The 12,050-nt window shown below is 41.1% G+C and overlaps 1 pseudogene; it reads left to right on the top strand.

Annotated features, from left to right (window-relative positions):
- The first annotated feature begins 3,872 nt into the window (after positions 1-3,872).
- LOC133066209 (dihydrolipoyllysine-residue acetyltransferase component of pyruvate dehydrogenase complex, mitochondrial-like) lies at positions 3,873-7,711 on the top strand (annotated as a pseudogene).
- Positions 7,712-12,050: the final 4,339 nt, after the last annotated feature.

Here is a 12,050-nt window from a genome sequence, read left to right as displayed (position 1 = left end):
TGGCCCCCGGGACAACCTCGAGGGGAAGAGCTGCCTTGCAGATTCCTTTCTCGTCCCGTGACCTTGTCCCCGGGACAACCTCGGGCCCCCGGGGCAGCCCCGTGTGACGAAGGGCTGCCTTGCAGGCTCCTTTCTCATCCCGTGACCTTGTCACGGTTTGGGTGCACCCCGGCGGCTCCTGACACAAATCTAGACAGCATATTAAAAAGAAGAGACATTACTTTGCCAACAAAGGTCCATCTAGTCAAAGCTATGGTTTTTCCAGTAGTCACATATGGATGTTCGACCATAAGGAAAGCTGAGCACCGAAGAATCGATGCTTTTGAACTGTGGTATTGGAGAAGACTCTTGAGAGTCCCTTGGACTGCAAGGAGATCAAACCAGTCAATCCTAAGGGAAATCAGTACTGAATATTCATCAAAAGGACTGATGCTGAAGTTGAATCTGATGCTGGAGGTCACCTGATGTGAAGAACCGACTCACTGGAAAAGACCCTGATGCTGCAGAAGATTGAAGGCGGGAGGAGAAGGGGATGACAGAGGATGAGATGGATGGATGGCATCACCAACTCAATGGACATGAGTTTGAGCAAGTCTGGGAGACAGTGAAGGACAGGGAAGCCTGGAGTGCTGCAGTCCATGGGGCTCCAAAGAGTCAGACAAAACTGAGCGACTGAACTGAACTCAACTGATGCAAACCAAATGCCATAGTCAAACAGTTTAAACTGGTGTTTATTTTAAAATAGTTTCTGCTCTGTTCTCCAGATGATTCACCTGACTTTACTTCTTACCTGTCAACACCATTGACCTTTTGGACAAATTTAGTTGTGGTTCTGGATTTCCAGTGAAACTTTTTATGCAAATATACAAACCCAGAATTATTCAAACTATGGAGATGATATCATTAGAGTGCCCACATAATGTGACTTATAGGTATCTTCCACTTGGATTCAGTATCAACATGTCTGTCTAGATAAAAAGAAGCATCTTTAAACAAAGCAATCTGTATTTCACCCTGAAAGTACACTAACTAATTTGTTTGAGCACAGACATTGGATTATCCATGACTTACGTTTGCTTTCTGGAGCTAAAAAGTGTCTTCTAATTTTATTGCTTGATTTGTCTGTGACTCCCAATCTTATTTTTACTATATTACCACTTTCCTATTCTAAAACACTTGTTTATTTCTTTGTGGAGAGCAGTTCTCTTACTGTTCTTTGTGGAGAACAGTATTCAGGTATTACATTTTCAGATTTGTTCCAGGTGGTTTCTGCTCTTTTGTTCACACAAGGCCAAACATTTCAGAGAGTTTTCAAAGAAGAGACTGGAGTTCATTGAAAAGCAGCATTTTCTGTGATAAAACTCAGCACATATTAAAGGTGTGAAGAAAAAGTCACTAAGGGAAAACTAAATTCAGGTCATGGGAAAAATGAGAAATTCACAAGTACACATGGAGAAAACAACATAATTACTTATTTGCTGGGCTTTCTTTTTTCTTAGGTTTTTCTGGTCTCAAAAAATACCAGAAATATATGTGGATCCAAAGGTAGATGACAATGAGGTGAAAGGCTGATGTTTGGATGTACTAAAGACATACTGCAGTCATCTTAACCATGTTAGTGGTTAAGATGAATGCGTCTAAGAAAGGATTTATTTCCCATGATTCCATATTGATTAATGACTGAAACTGTGCACTTTTGAAAATGGACTCTGAACAGGGGTAAAGACATGCATTTCTGAAAGGCACTGCAACTTCAGGAAGGGAAGATATCCCTAGATGCACGGTTACAACTTTCTCTCTCTTCTGAAACAGTTTGTGCAAAAACTTTGTAGTTTTAATACAACTTTAATCAATGTCAGGTCACCACTGCAGGGATTTCTTGTGTTAAAAATTAATTTAATTAGGTATTTCTTCTCTGATACACAGTTTCAAAGATGACTTTACCCTTAGTTCATCACATTAACTATTGCTTCAATAATAGAAAAATAACTAAATTTGATTCTGTGTTACCTTGTTCAGCTCAAATATGCACAGTAATTGTAGAAATTTATTATTGAAAATGGACTTCCCTGGTGGCTCAGTGGTAAAGAATCTCCCTGCCAATGCAAGAGATGCAAGTTCAATCCCTGGGTCAGGAAGATCCCCTGGAGGGGGGCATGGCAACCCACATCAGTATTCTTGCCTGGAGAATCCCATTGACAGAGGAGCCTGGTGGTCTACAGTTCATGGGGCCATAAGAGTTGGACACGACTTAGCGACTAAGCAACCAACACCAATATGTTGGTTAATGTATTCATTTGCAAAAAGTTAATGTATTAACATTAAAGCAAAAGAGTTAATGTATTCATTTGAGTTAATGTATTCATTTGCTACTGATTCTGAAATTTTAAAAGTTTTAATAAATACACAAACACTTGCATATGTATTTCCTTTCTGAATTCTGATCCAATGTTTAAAAACAGTCAGCCTCCATGTGAGCTACCAATGACAGCGTCTTGAGTTATTTAGAAAGTTTTCATGAGAGAAAATCCAGTACTCTTGCATGGGAAATCCCATGGATGGAGGGGCCTAGTAGGCTACAGTCCATGGGGTCCCGAAGAGTCACACGACTGAGTGACTTCACTTTCATTTTTCACTTTCATGCACTGGAGAAGGAAATGGCAACCCACTCCAGTGTTCTTGCCTGGAGAATCCCAGGGACGGGAGCCTGGTGGGCTGCCGTCTATGGGGTCACAGAGAGTCGGAAGCGACTGACGTGACTTAGCAGCAGCTGCATGAGAGAAAAAGGAAAAAGTCATAAAGTGATTTAGCTATTGAATGCACAAGCCAATAAATATTTGCAAATTTGCTGGAATTCTTCTCAAATACTTGCCTTTCTCGAATATATTCTCCTTTAGTTCGTGAGATTTCCACCTCCAACCACTGGGAAGGGAAAGGATTAATGCATAAGCCAGGAAGATAAAGCAAAGTTCATGACTTAAAAATTTTTTCTTCATTTAAATTATATAAAATTATTTTTTTTTCAAATAATTGAATTTTGACCCATATACCTTTATTACATATTCCACAGATTTTTTTTTTTTGAGGGGGGGCCTGATACTACTTTTTAAAAACTATTTTTGTTTGGAGGTTAATTGCTTTACATGTTGTGTTGGTTTCTGCCCCAAAACAATGTGAATCAGCCATGAGTATAGGTAGGTATCAGCCTAGAGAGGTGGGATGCCCTGGGGTGCAGGACGGAGGGAACATTTTTATATATTTTTCCTGTGCTGGGTCTTCCTTGCAGGACAACGCTCTGCTATAGTTGTGGTCGTGGGCATAGTTGTCCAGCGGGCAGGTGGGATCTTAGTTCCCTGACCCGGGTCAAACCTGAGCCCCCTACGTGGGGAAGCATGGGGCCCTAACCACTGGACCACCAGGGAATTCATTTCTCTTTTTTTTAATCTAACAACAATAGAAAGTATTTTACATACCACCTGGATTATGTGATTTTTTAACAAATCAAGTTGTAAGAAACAGATAAAAATCACAGACAGCTAGGAAAGGAGAAAGTGAGGATCAGGAGAGGAAGTCTTTGCATAAAAAATAAATTAAAATGGGATCACAAAATTTTAAAAAATTAATTCACGCCAGAGTATCATCCATAATTTAAGCTACAATTAAGGATCACAGCACTCAGGTCCTGTCCTCCCCAGAGACGCCTTCACCACAGAGCCCACCACCTTCCACTCCTCTCTAAGCCTAATTCTCCCAGATTCGGCCTGCTGGAACGCTGCTGCCCCGCGTGGCTCTATAGCAGCCTCCCTGACCGGCTCTGGGTCATCCTTAGCCCCATTTCACGGAGAAAGACCGTACGTTCACCGCATTTCTGGTCCGCGGAGCCGAGGCGGGGCGGGGGCGGGAATCGTTGCAGCCCGTTTTACGACAACTTGCGGCCGCGCGGCGCGGCTGACGGCAACGCCGCGCTGCTCTTGGAGAGGTCACTCTGGAGACGGCGTTGCTTTTCCGGTGTGGGGTCCGTGGCACTCTGTGGCGCGTTCGTGCGCGATGGGCTCAGAATGCAGCCCCAAAGGCAAGATTCGGGGCTCGGTGGATGGCCTTGCGGGAGGAGCCGGGAGCTCCGTGCGTGACCCCGCAGGCTGGCTCGACTCTGGCAGCAAGACCACAGGATGTGGCAGACTCCGGGCACTCTGCGGCTGGAACCCCATCTCTTGCGCCACACCGCGGAATCGCGTCTTGCTGCAGCTCTGGGGATCGGCTAGCCGCCACTGCATAGCCTACCCCCACATCAGAAGGTTCCATTGCCTTCACTTTTCCCTCAATGCAGGCAGGCAATATAGCCTGCTGGGAAAAGAAGGAAGGAGAAAAAAATCAATGAGGGTGAACTAATTGCAGAGGTTGAAACTGATAAAGCTACTGTTGGATTTGAGAGCGTGGAGGTGTGCTACATGGCAAAGATCCTTGTTGCTGAAGGTAACAGATGTTCCAGTTGGAGCAGTCATCTGTATCACAGTTGAAAAGCCTGAAGATATTGAAATCTTTAAAGATTACACACTTGATTCTTTGGCAGCACCTGCCCCACAAGGAGCCCCGCACTAACCCCTGCCCGCCGCTGCTCCGTCACCTGCACCCTCTGCTCAGGCTCTTGGTAGCTCATCTCCTACTCACATGCAGGTGGTTCTTCCTGCCCTCTCTCCCATCGTGACCATGGACACATTCAGAGATGGGGGTGGGGGTGGGGGTGGAAAGTGGGTGAGAAGCTAAACGAAGGAGATTTATTGGCAGAGATAGAGACTGACAAGGCCTCTATAGGTTTCGAAGTACAGGAAGAAGGGATCAAAATCCTGATCCCTGAAGGCACACGAGATGTCCCTGTAGGAACCCTACTCTGTATCATTGGAGAAAAAGAGGCAGATATACCAGCGTTTGTTGACTATCGGCCAACTGAAGTAACTGATTTAAAACCGCCTAGCCCATCCACCTTCAGCGCCCCCGCCCCGCCCAGCTCCAGCTGGACCAAAGGGAAGAGTACTCTTTAGCCTGCTTGCAAAGAAGTTGGCAGCAGAGAAAGGGGTTGACTTTACACAAGTAAAAGGGACCAGATGGCAGAATCATTAAGAAGGACAACTCCTTTGTGCCTATGAAGACTGCCCCCACTCCAGCAGCAGCTGTGCCTCCCCTGAGTCGAAGAGTGGCTCCAGTTCCTACGGGTGTCTTCACAGATCTCCCAGTCACCAACATTCACCAAGTCATCGCACAGCAGTTAATGCAACCTAAGCAAACAGTACCTCATTATTACCTTTCTATTGATGTAAATATGGGAGAAGTTTTGTTGGTAGGAAAGAAGATGTTACAAGGAAAAAGCAAAATTTCCATCAATGACTTCATTATAAAGCTTCAGCTTTGGCATGTTTAAAAGTTCCTGAAGGAAGTTCTTGGCTGGACACAGTTGTGAGACAAAATCATGTTGTTGATATCAGTGTTGCCATCAGTACTCCAGTAGGACTTATCACACCTATTGTATTTAATGCACATATAAAAGGACTGGAAACCATTGCTAATGACGTTGTTTCTTTAGCAACCAAAGCACGAGAGGGTGAACTACAGCCACGTATGTTCCAGAGTGGCACTTTTACAACCTCAAATTTAGGAATGTTTGGGATTAAGAACGTCTCTGCTATTATTAACCCACCCAAGCATGTATTTTGGCAGTTGGTGCTTCAGAGGATCAACGGGTTCCAGCAGATAATGAAAAAGGGTTTGATGTGGCTAGCATGATGTCTGTTACACTTAGTTGTGATCATCGGGTTGTGGATGGAGCAGTTGGAGCCCAGTGGCTTGCTGAGTTTAGAAAGTACCTTGAGAAACCTATCACCATGTTATTATAATTAATCCAAGAATTTCTAGACTCTCCTAGGTCACACTGTTTCATTCTTACCAGGGTATAAATGTGTTATTAAATGGTGGTTCTCTTTATTTTAAGGTTAACCAGTTGTTTTTGAGTCTGTCCAGATATTTGTAATGGGCATTACTGAATTTTTTAAAATGCCAATTACATCCCAATATTGTGCACATTTAATAAACACCAGATTTTAAACTGTATACTCCTAGTCAAGGGACCTGTGGCATAGCCCTTTGATGGCAAGTCCTTCCACTAGAAATGCAGAGGTCGAATTGTGGTTCCCTATTAAGACAGACACATAAAAGTAACCTTGATGAGACCTTGAGGTTTTGAATTTTAACTATCTCAAATGTTTTGATTAGATTTGAGAAAAAGAGAAGAAGTTTGGAAAACTAGTTCTCTTGGAGAAAGAATTTGAACTGAAACTTGATTTTGGAATTTAAGCCTAATTTGAAATTTTCTGTTACATAATCTTGGTTTATCATGGATGGGAAACGTGGAGAACTTAAAGGAAAATATGAGAAAATTTTAAAAGTCAGCATTTTTATAGGATGGCTCAACTAGCTGTTCTTTGTTTATTTTTCCATGACTTCAGAAATGACCAGCTCCTTGGTATAAATGAGAATTTGTGTCGGTATCTATTTAAACAATTTAAATGTGTCATTGTGAGAGCAGAATTCTATAATTGCCTCAAATAAAAGAGTATGCTTATAGAATTTAACAGAGAAAAAGAATCACAAATAATATGTTGACATCATGAGATGAACTTACGTAGAAATGAACTAATTTCAGTTAGAAACAACATCAGTAGATATAACACAAAAATATTAAGTGTAAATGGTAAAATAATACATTAGAAGAAAAGCCTACAGCTATAACCTGCTGAGATATGTGTCTTGCAAGCCTTCCATAACAGGATTAAGCCAGAGAAACTGGGCTCATGGAAACAGACATAGTATTAATAGATGGTGGTGAGGATACTTTACTTGAAAATGGGACATTAAACATCAATATCCAACATATCTTTGGTACAATTCCATAACAAATTGGATAATGCATTTAAAATACATACTGATGTGTGGTACACAAAGAGCACTCAATAATTACCAGTGATTATTGTTAGGGACATGAATGCAAGATGACCATTGTCATCCTTGAGGCTCTGTTGTTTCTTTTTGAGGCTTACTTATTAAAAGACTGACTCCAAGGCTTCCCTGGTGGCTCAGGGTAAAGAATCCACCTGCCAATTTAGGAGACACGGGTTCCATCCCTGGTCCAGGAAGATCCCACATGCGGTGGGGCAGCTAAGCCTGTAGGCCACGACTACTAAGCACACACACCATGGACCCCGGGAGTCGCAACTTCTGAGCCCACGTGCCACAGGTACAGAACCTGCACGCCACAAGAGAAGCCACTGCAATGAGAAGCCCAGGCACTGCAACGAGAGAGTAGCCCCCATTTGCTGCAACTAGAGAAAAGCCCAGGCAGCAACAAAGACCCAGCACAGCCATAAATAAATAAATACACAAATAAACATATTTTAAAAAGTCTTAACTCCAATGATCCATGCGTGATTTTGACCCTGTTTAGTTCTGCCTCATCACAGAAATGTTAATATTTAATGAAAACAACACAAGGAGTGAAATCTGTTCACTAAAACTGGTTTGTAAGGCCTTCCTCATAACCTGCAGAATGTCAGGCAGAATGTCAGAACTTGCACATTTTTGACTCACTGGATTCCACTGCTTCACACAACTTAGATAGGTCAAACCACACTTGCTAGTAAAAACATGTCAAGGGCATGCTTGGGGTTCAGAAAATGGGGTGTCCCATCTGCCCACTAGAATGTACAGTTCACGGGATGGGAACCTGCCTGGTCCATCACACAATATTTCCTCAATAAATACTGGAGTGGCCTTTTCCACCACATTTCTTGTTTTTGAACTCCCACTTGTCTCACATTCAAAGCAGTCTTACTTGCCCTTTTCCCTGTTTTGCTTTATTTATCACAACAAAACCCCTCTGTAAGTCTTCTATGCTTGAATTCTTCATCATATCCAGAACTACTCTTCCTATATAGAGCCTTAGTTGCCATATTCAGAGCTAACAGCTAAATAAAAATCAGGGAAAAAAGTATTTCTTCTCCCAATGCAAGGGGCCCCGGTTCAATCCCTAGTCAGGGTGCTAGATCCCACATGTCACAAACAAGACCAGGTGTGGAAAAATAAATATTTAAAAAATAAATAAAAGTTTCTATTTCTTATGAGATTGTTTCAGAAACATTTCAGACCCATGATACTGTATTTTCATATGTTTGTAAAACAGGTTTTACAATAATGGATGCTATAGCTTCATAGAGCATGACGTTGAAAATAATCCTCACCAAAGACCCGATAGATCTTAAGTGATATGACATTGTTGAATTTACCACAGTCCAATACTGGTCTTCCATCTTGTTGTGTCTGTATTACAGTAGTAAAATGTACAAATAAAAGCATAAAGATACCACAGTAAAAATAAATAAGTACTGTGGTCAAGAAACCATGGTCAAAGTTCCTCCATAGTTTCTCTGGACCTAGAGCTCTTCCAGATTCCACCTGTGCCTCGTTCCCACTCTACCTCCTCTGAATGCCTGCATTTCCTCTCTCCCCTGCCAGCTTTTCAGATGAATCCAGGAACCTTCCTGCAGCCCCTCCTAACAGTCGTGAGCAACAGTACAAGTGAGGTGAGTGTGTGATGTGTTTACACTTTTAAAGATAAAATTACAAATGCCAATAAACTATCAAATAATATGTGAATCTTCAAGACAAGACTTTAAAATGTGTGAAATTATGAGTGCTATGTGACTGAAATTTGACAAAATATCCAAGACCGCTGACTATCACTGCATAGCTTTCATATTCTGTTGAAGGGAAGGGATATTTATATAAATAATTGAAAACAGTGATTTTGCTAAAATGAAGGTAATAAAACTTTATAAAATATGACTAAATTTTTTTCCTTCTAAACATTACTTTCCCTTCAATAGATCACCTAGATTTGTTCAATGAAAATTATATTACTTCAACATTATCTTTAAAATTAAAAGATAAATTAGAATGAAAACTATAAAGAAATCAGAATGACTTAAATTAAGCTGAATGTAAATGCTTTTGAAGATGTAATTAAATCTTATTTATTTTTATAAAGATAAGACTAATGCTTATGTAGTCTAATATCATTTACCTGCCAAAATAAATTAAAGATGTAACACTCTAGTCATATTTCATCTAAAGCTACCAATCTGAGAACAGTGCTAATTGTTTAACATGGCAAAATGTTTGTAAAGTATTGTGGTCCGTTAAGACTGTATGAATTCTATGATAATTTGGGAGAAATTGATACTTTTATTCTTCTCGCACTTTTCCATTTTGTTGGCATTTTCCATTACTTCTTTCAGAAAGACTCGATTGCTTTATTTATATAGATCCTGTGCCTTTCTTGTGGACATTGTTTATAAGCATTTTATTATTGCTCTATATATCGTGGAAAGATTGTTTCCCAATTCTATTTCTAGGCATGCCTTGCTATCCTATAGGTATACTATTGATTTTTGTGTTTATAGCTTTTGTCAACTTTAGGCTTTAGCAAAACAGTGTCAAAAAACCTCACTGAGCAGGCAAGGCTTACTTTGCTGGATTTACTGAAATAAGAAAGGAAAACACCCTGGCAGAATCTTAACAGCCTAGACAGAAAGAGTGGAGTGGTGGGTTTGTAGGGTCTGACTAGGTGACAGATTCTCAGATGAATGTTGTGAGATCGGGAACTCTTTGGGACCTGGCAGTGTATAAGACACAATAGCTTTATACTCATGTGCATACGAGATCAAGTTCTGAGCCGAGCTTGCTCAATAATCTTGATAATTCAGGTGTTTTTACTGATTTACAGTTGATATTCAGGGATAAGTATTTCCCAGAGCCAGACTTACCCTGTCTTTCATTTTTCTCAGCCTTCACATAGTGACAGGAATGTATCTTGGGGATGAATAGTTTCTAATCACGGGGAAAACCAAAACCACATGGGTTTAAACTCTCAGCCCCTCTCCCTTGACATCCATGTCAGCCCAGGGTAGAGATTATAACACCATTGTCTGCAAACAGAAGCAATTTCCATCTTCACTGCTTTTCGGTGAGTTGTAGATATATGATAAGGCTCTGCTAGCAGTTTTCCAGAATCTATTACTGTCAGATTTGCTATGTCTTTTTGCTCAAAGATCACTCATTGGATCACTTGAAGGGACAAAGTCCATTTCTCAGTATTTCAGATTTTGGTGATGACACTTCTGAGCAAAGTGACATGGAATAATACGAAGAAAGACATGTTTCTGGGGTCTGTGGTCCTGTACTCAGCAGAAGCTAAGGGTGCCCAAGCTCTATTTCTGTGAAACAGGGGCTACAAAGTTGCTAAGTGTTGTTATTGTTCAGGCAGACATCTTCATGTCTAGGTTTGATGGGAGTTTGATTTTTCTGGCCACTTGACCCAGTGTTTTGTCATTTCCAAAGCACTTATTGCTTGATTCCAATTACACAGAATATCACCTTTCTTATTGCAGTGAACTAGCATCAGAGGAAGCGGGTTGTTATTCAAAGGAGCACAAGTAAAAACAATAGTTACACTGAATGTGCTTCTTAATCAAAAGACACACAAAGGAGTGACTCAAAGCATCAAAAGAAAAATTAAAGATGGGAAACAAACACATTGTAGGTAAGAGTTTTGCGTATCTGTTAATAGTCTAGATTCTTAAGTAAATGAAGAAGAAAGTGAGGACGCAAGGAGAGAACACAGGAGTGCAGACTGAAAGAGGACCACCCGCCTCTGATGCTGGGAGCTTGCTTCCTGGATCTTCTGGAGAAGCTGTCTCCTGCATGAGTCCTCATCTTGGGCAGTGTGCTAGGATTAGGCTTACAGCCCCTGAAAAACTGACTATAAACTCCTTGAGGGGCCTGGCTTGAGATCTCTGGACCCTTTAACTTAAAGATGTATACTCACTCCTGCTAAAAGTGGAGGGGGCAAGTTTTGAGTAGAGACCAGGAGTAGCTCTGGCGACAGCGGGAAACATTTTGAGAAGAAGCTGAAGAAATTCAGACCATGAAGACCAAGATACAGGCCCAACAGATCTTAACAAGCCAGTCTTCATTTATGAGAGTACGAATGGAAGATACCTAGATTTTTTTTGCTTGAGAAAAGTTGAAAGTGAAAGGGTTAGTTGCCCAGTTGCGTTTGACTCTGCAACCCCATGGACTGTAGCCCACCAGGCTCATCTGTCCATGGGATTCTCCAGGCAAGAATACTGGTGTGGGTTGCCATTTGTAAAAATTTAATGAGCTGTAATTAATAATTTATGCACATTTCCACAATGTAAGCATGTTATGATTGAACATGAATTTAAGTGTTATTGACCCTTACTGTCATATATTAGAAAGTCCTGCCGACCTCCTGGGATACATGAATGTGAAATTTAAAACCTAACTTCAGAAAAAATATTTGAAGCAGTATTAACTTCCCCTACTCAAAGAAAAAGAAACTTAAATTTATTTAAAAAGTGTATCCATCTGATTGCCAGAATGTGTTAATGGCTGACAGAAGAGTATTCTAAAAAGATTCTGGGGGCTTCTCTGGTGGCTCAGTGCTAAAGAATCCACCTGCCAACGCAGGAGACATGAGTTTGATCCCTGGATGGGGAAGACCCCACCTACTGCAGAGCAACTAAGCCTGTGCCACAGCTACTGAGCCTGTGCTCTAGAACCTGGGAGTCACGGCAGAGAAGCCACCACGCGCCACAACTAGAAAAACGCCCACACAGCACAGCCGTAAAAAAAATTAAAATTTTTTTTAAAGATTCTGCGCTGTACTGTAGGTTTTCATTAATTATCTATTTTATTCATACTATCAATAGTGTATATATGTCCATCCCAGTCTCCAAAATCATCCCACCCCTCTGTCCCTGTTGGTGACCTAAATGAGAAGGAAATCCAAAAAGAGGGGATATAGTTACACATATAGCTGATTCACTTTGCTGCACAATAGAAATGAACAGAACACACCATAAGGCAAGTAAACTCCAATAAATGTTTTTTTTGTTTTTTTCTTAAAGAGATTCTGGTCTCAT

Source organism: Dama dama, chromosome 12 (assembly GCF_033118175.1).
Source record: "Dama dama isolate Ldn47 chromosome 12, ASM3311817v1, whole genome shotgun sequence".
In the NCBI taxonomy this organism is placed as follows: Eukaryota; Metazoa; Chordata; class Mammalia; order Artiodactyla; family Cervidae; genus Dama; species Dama dama.
The sequence above is the reverse complement of the archived record's forward strand: the minus strand, read 5'-3'. Positions and strand labels throughout refer to the sequence as shown.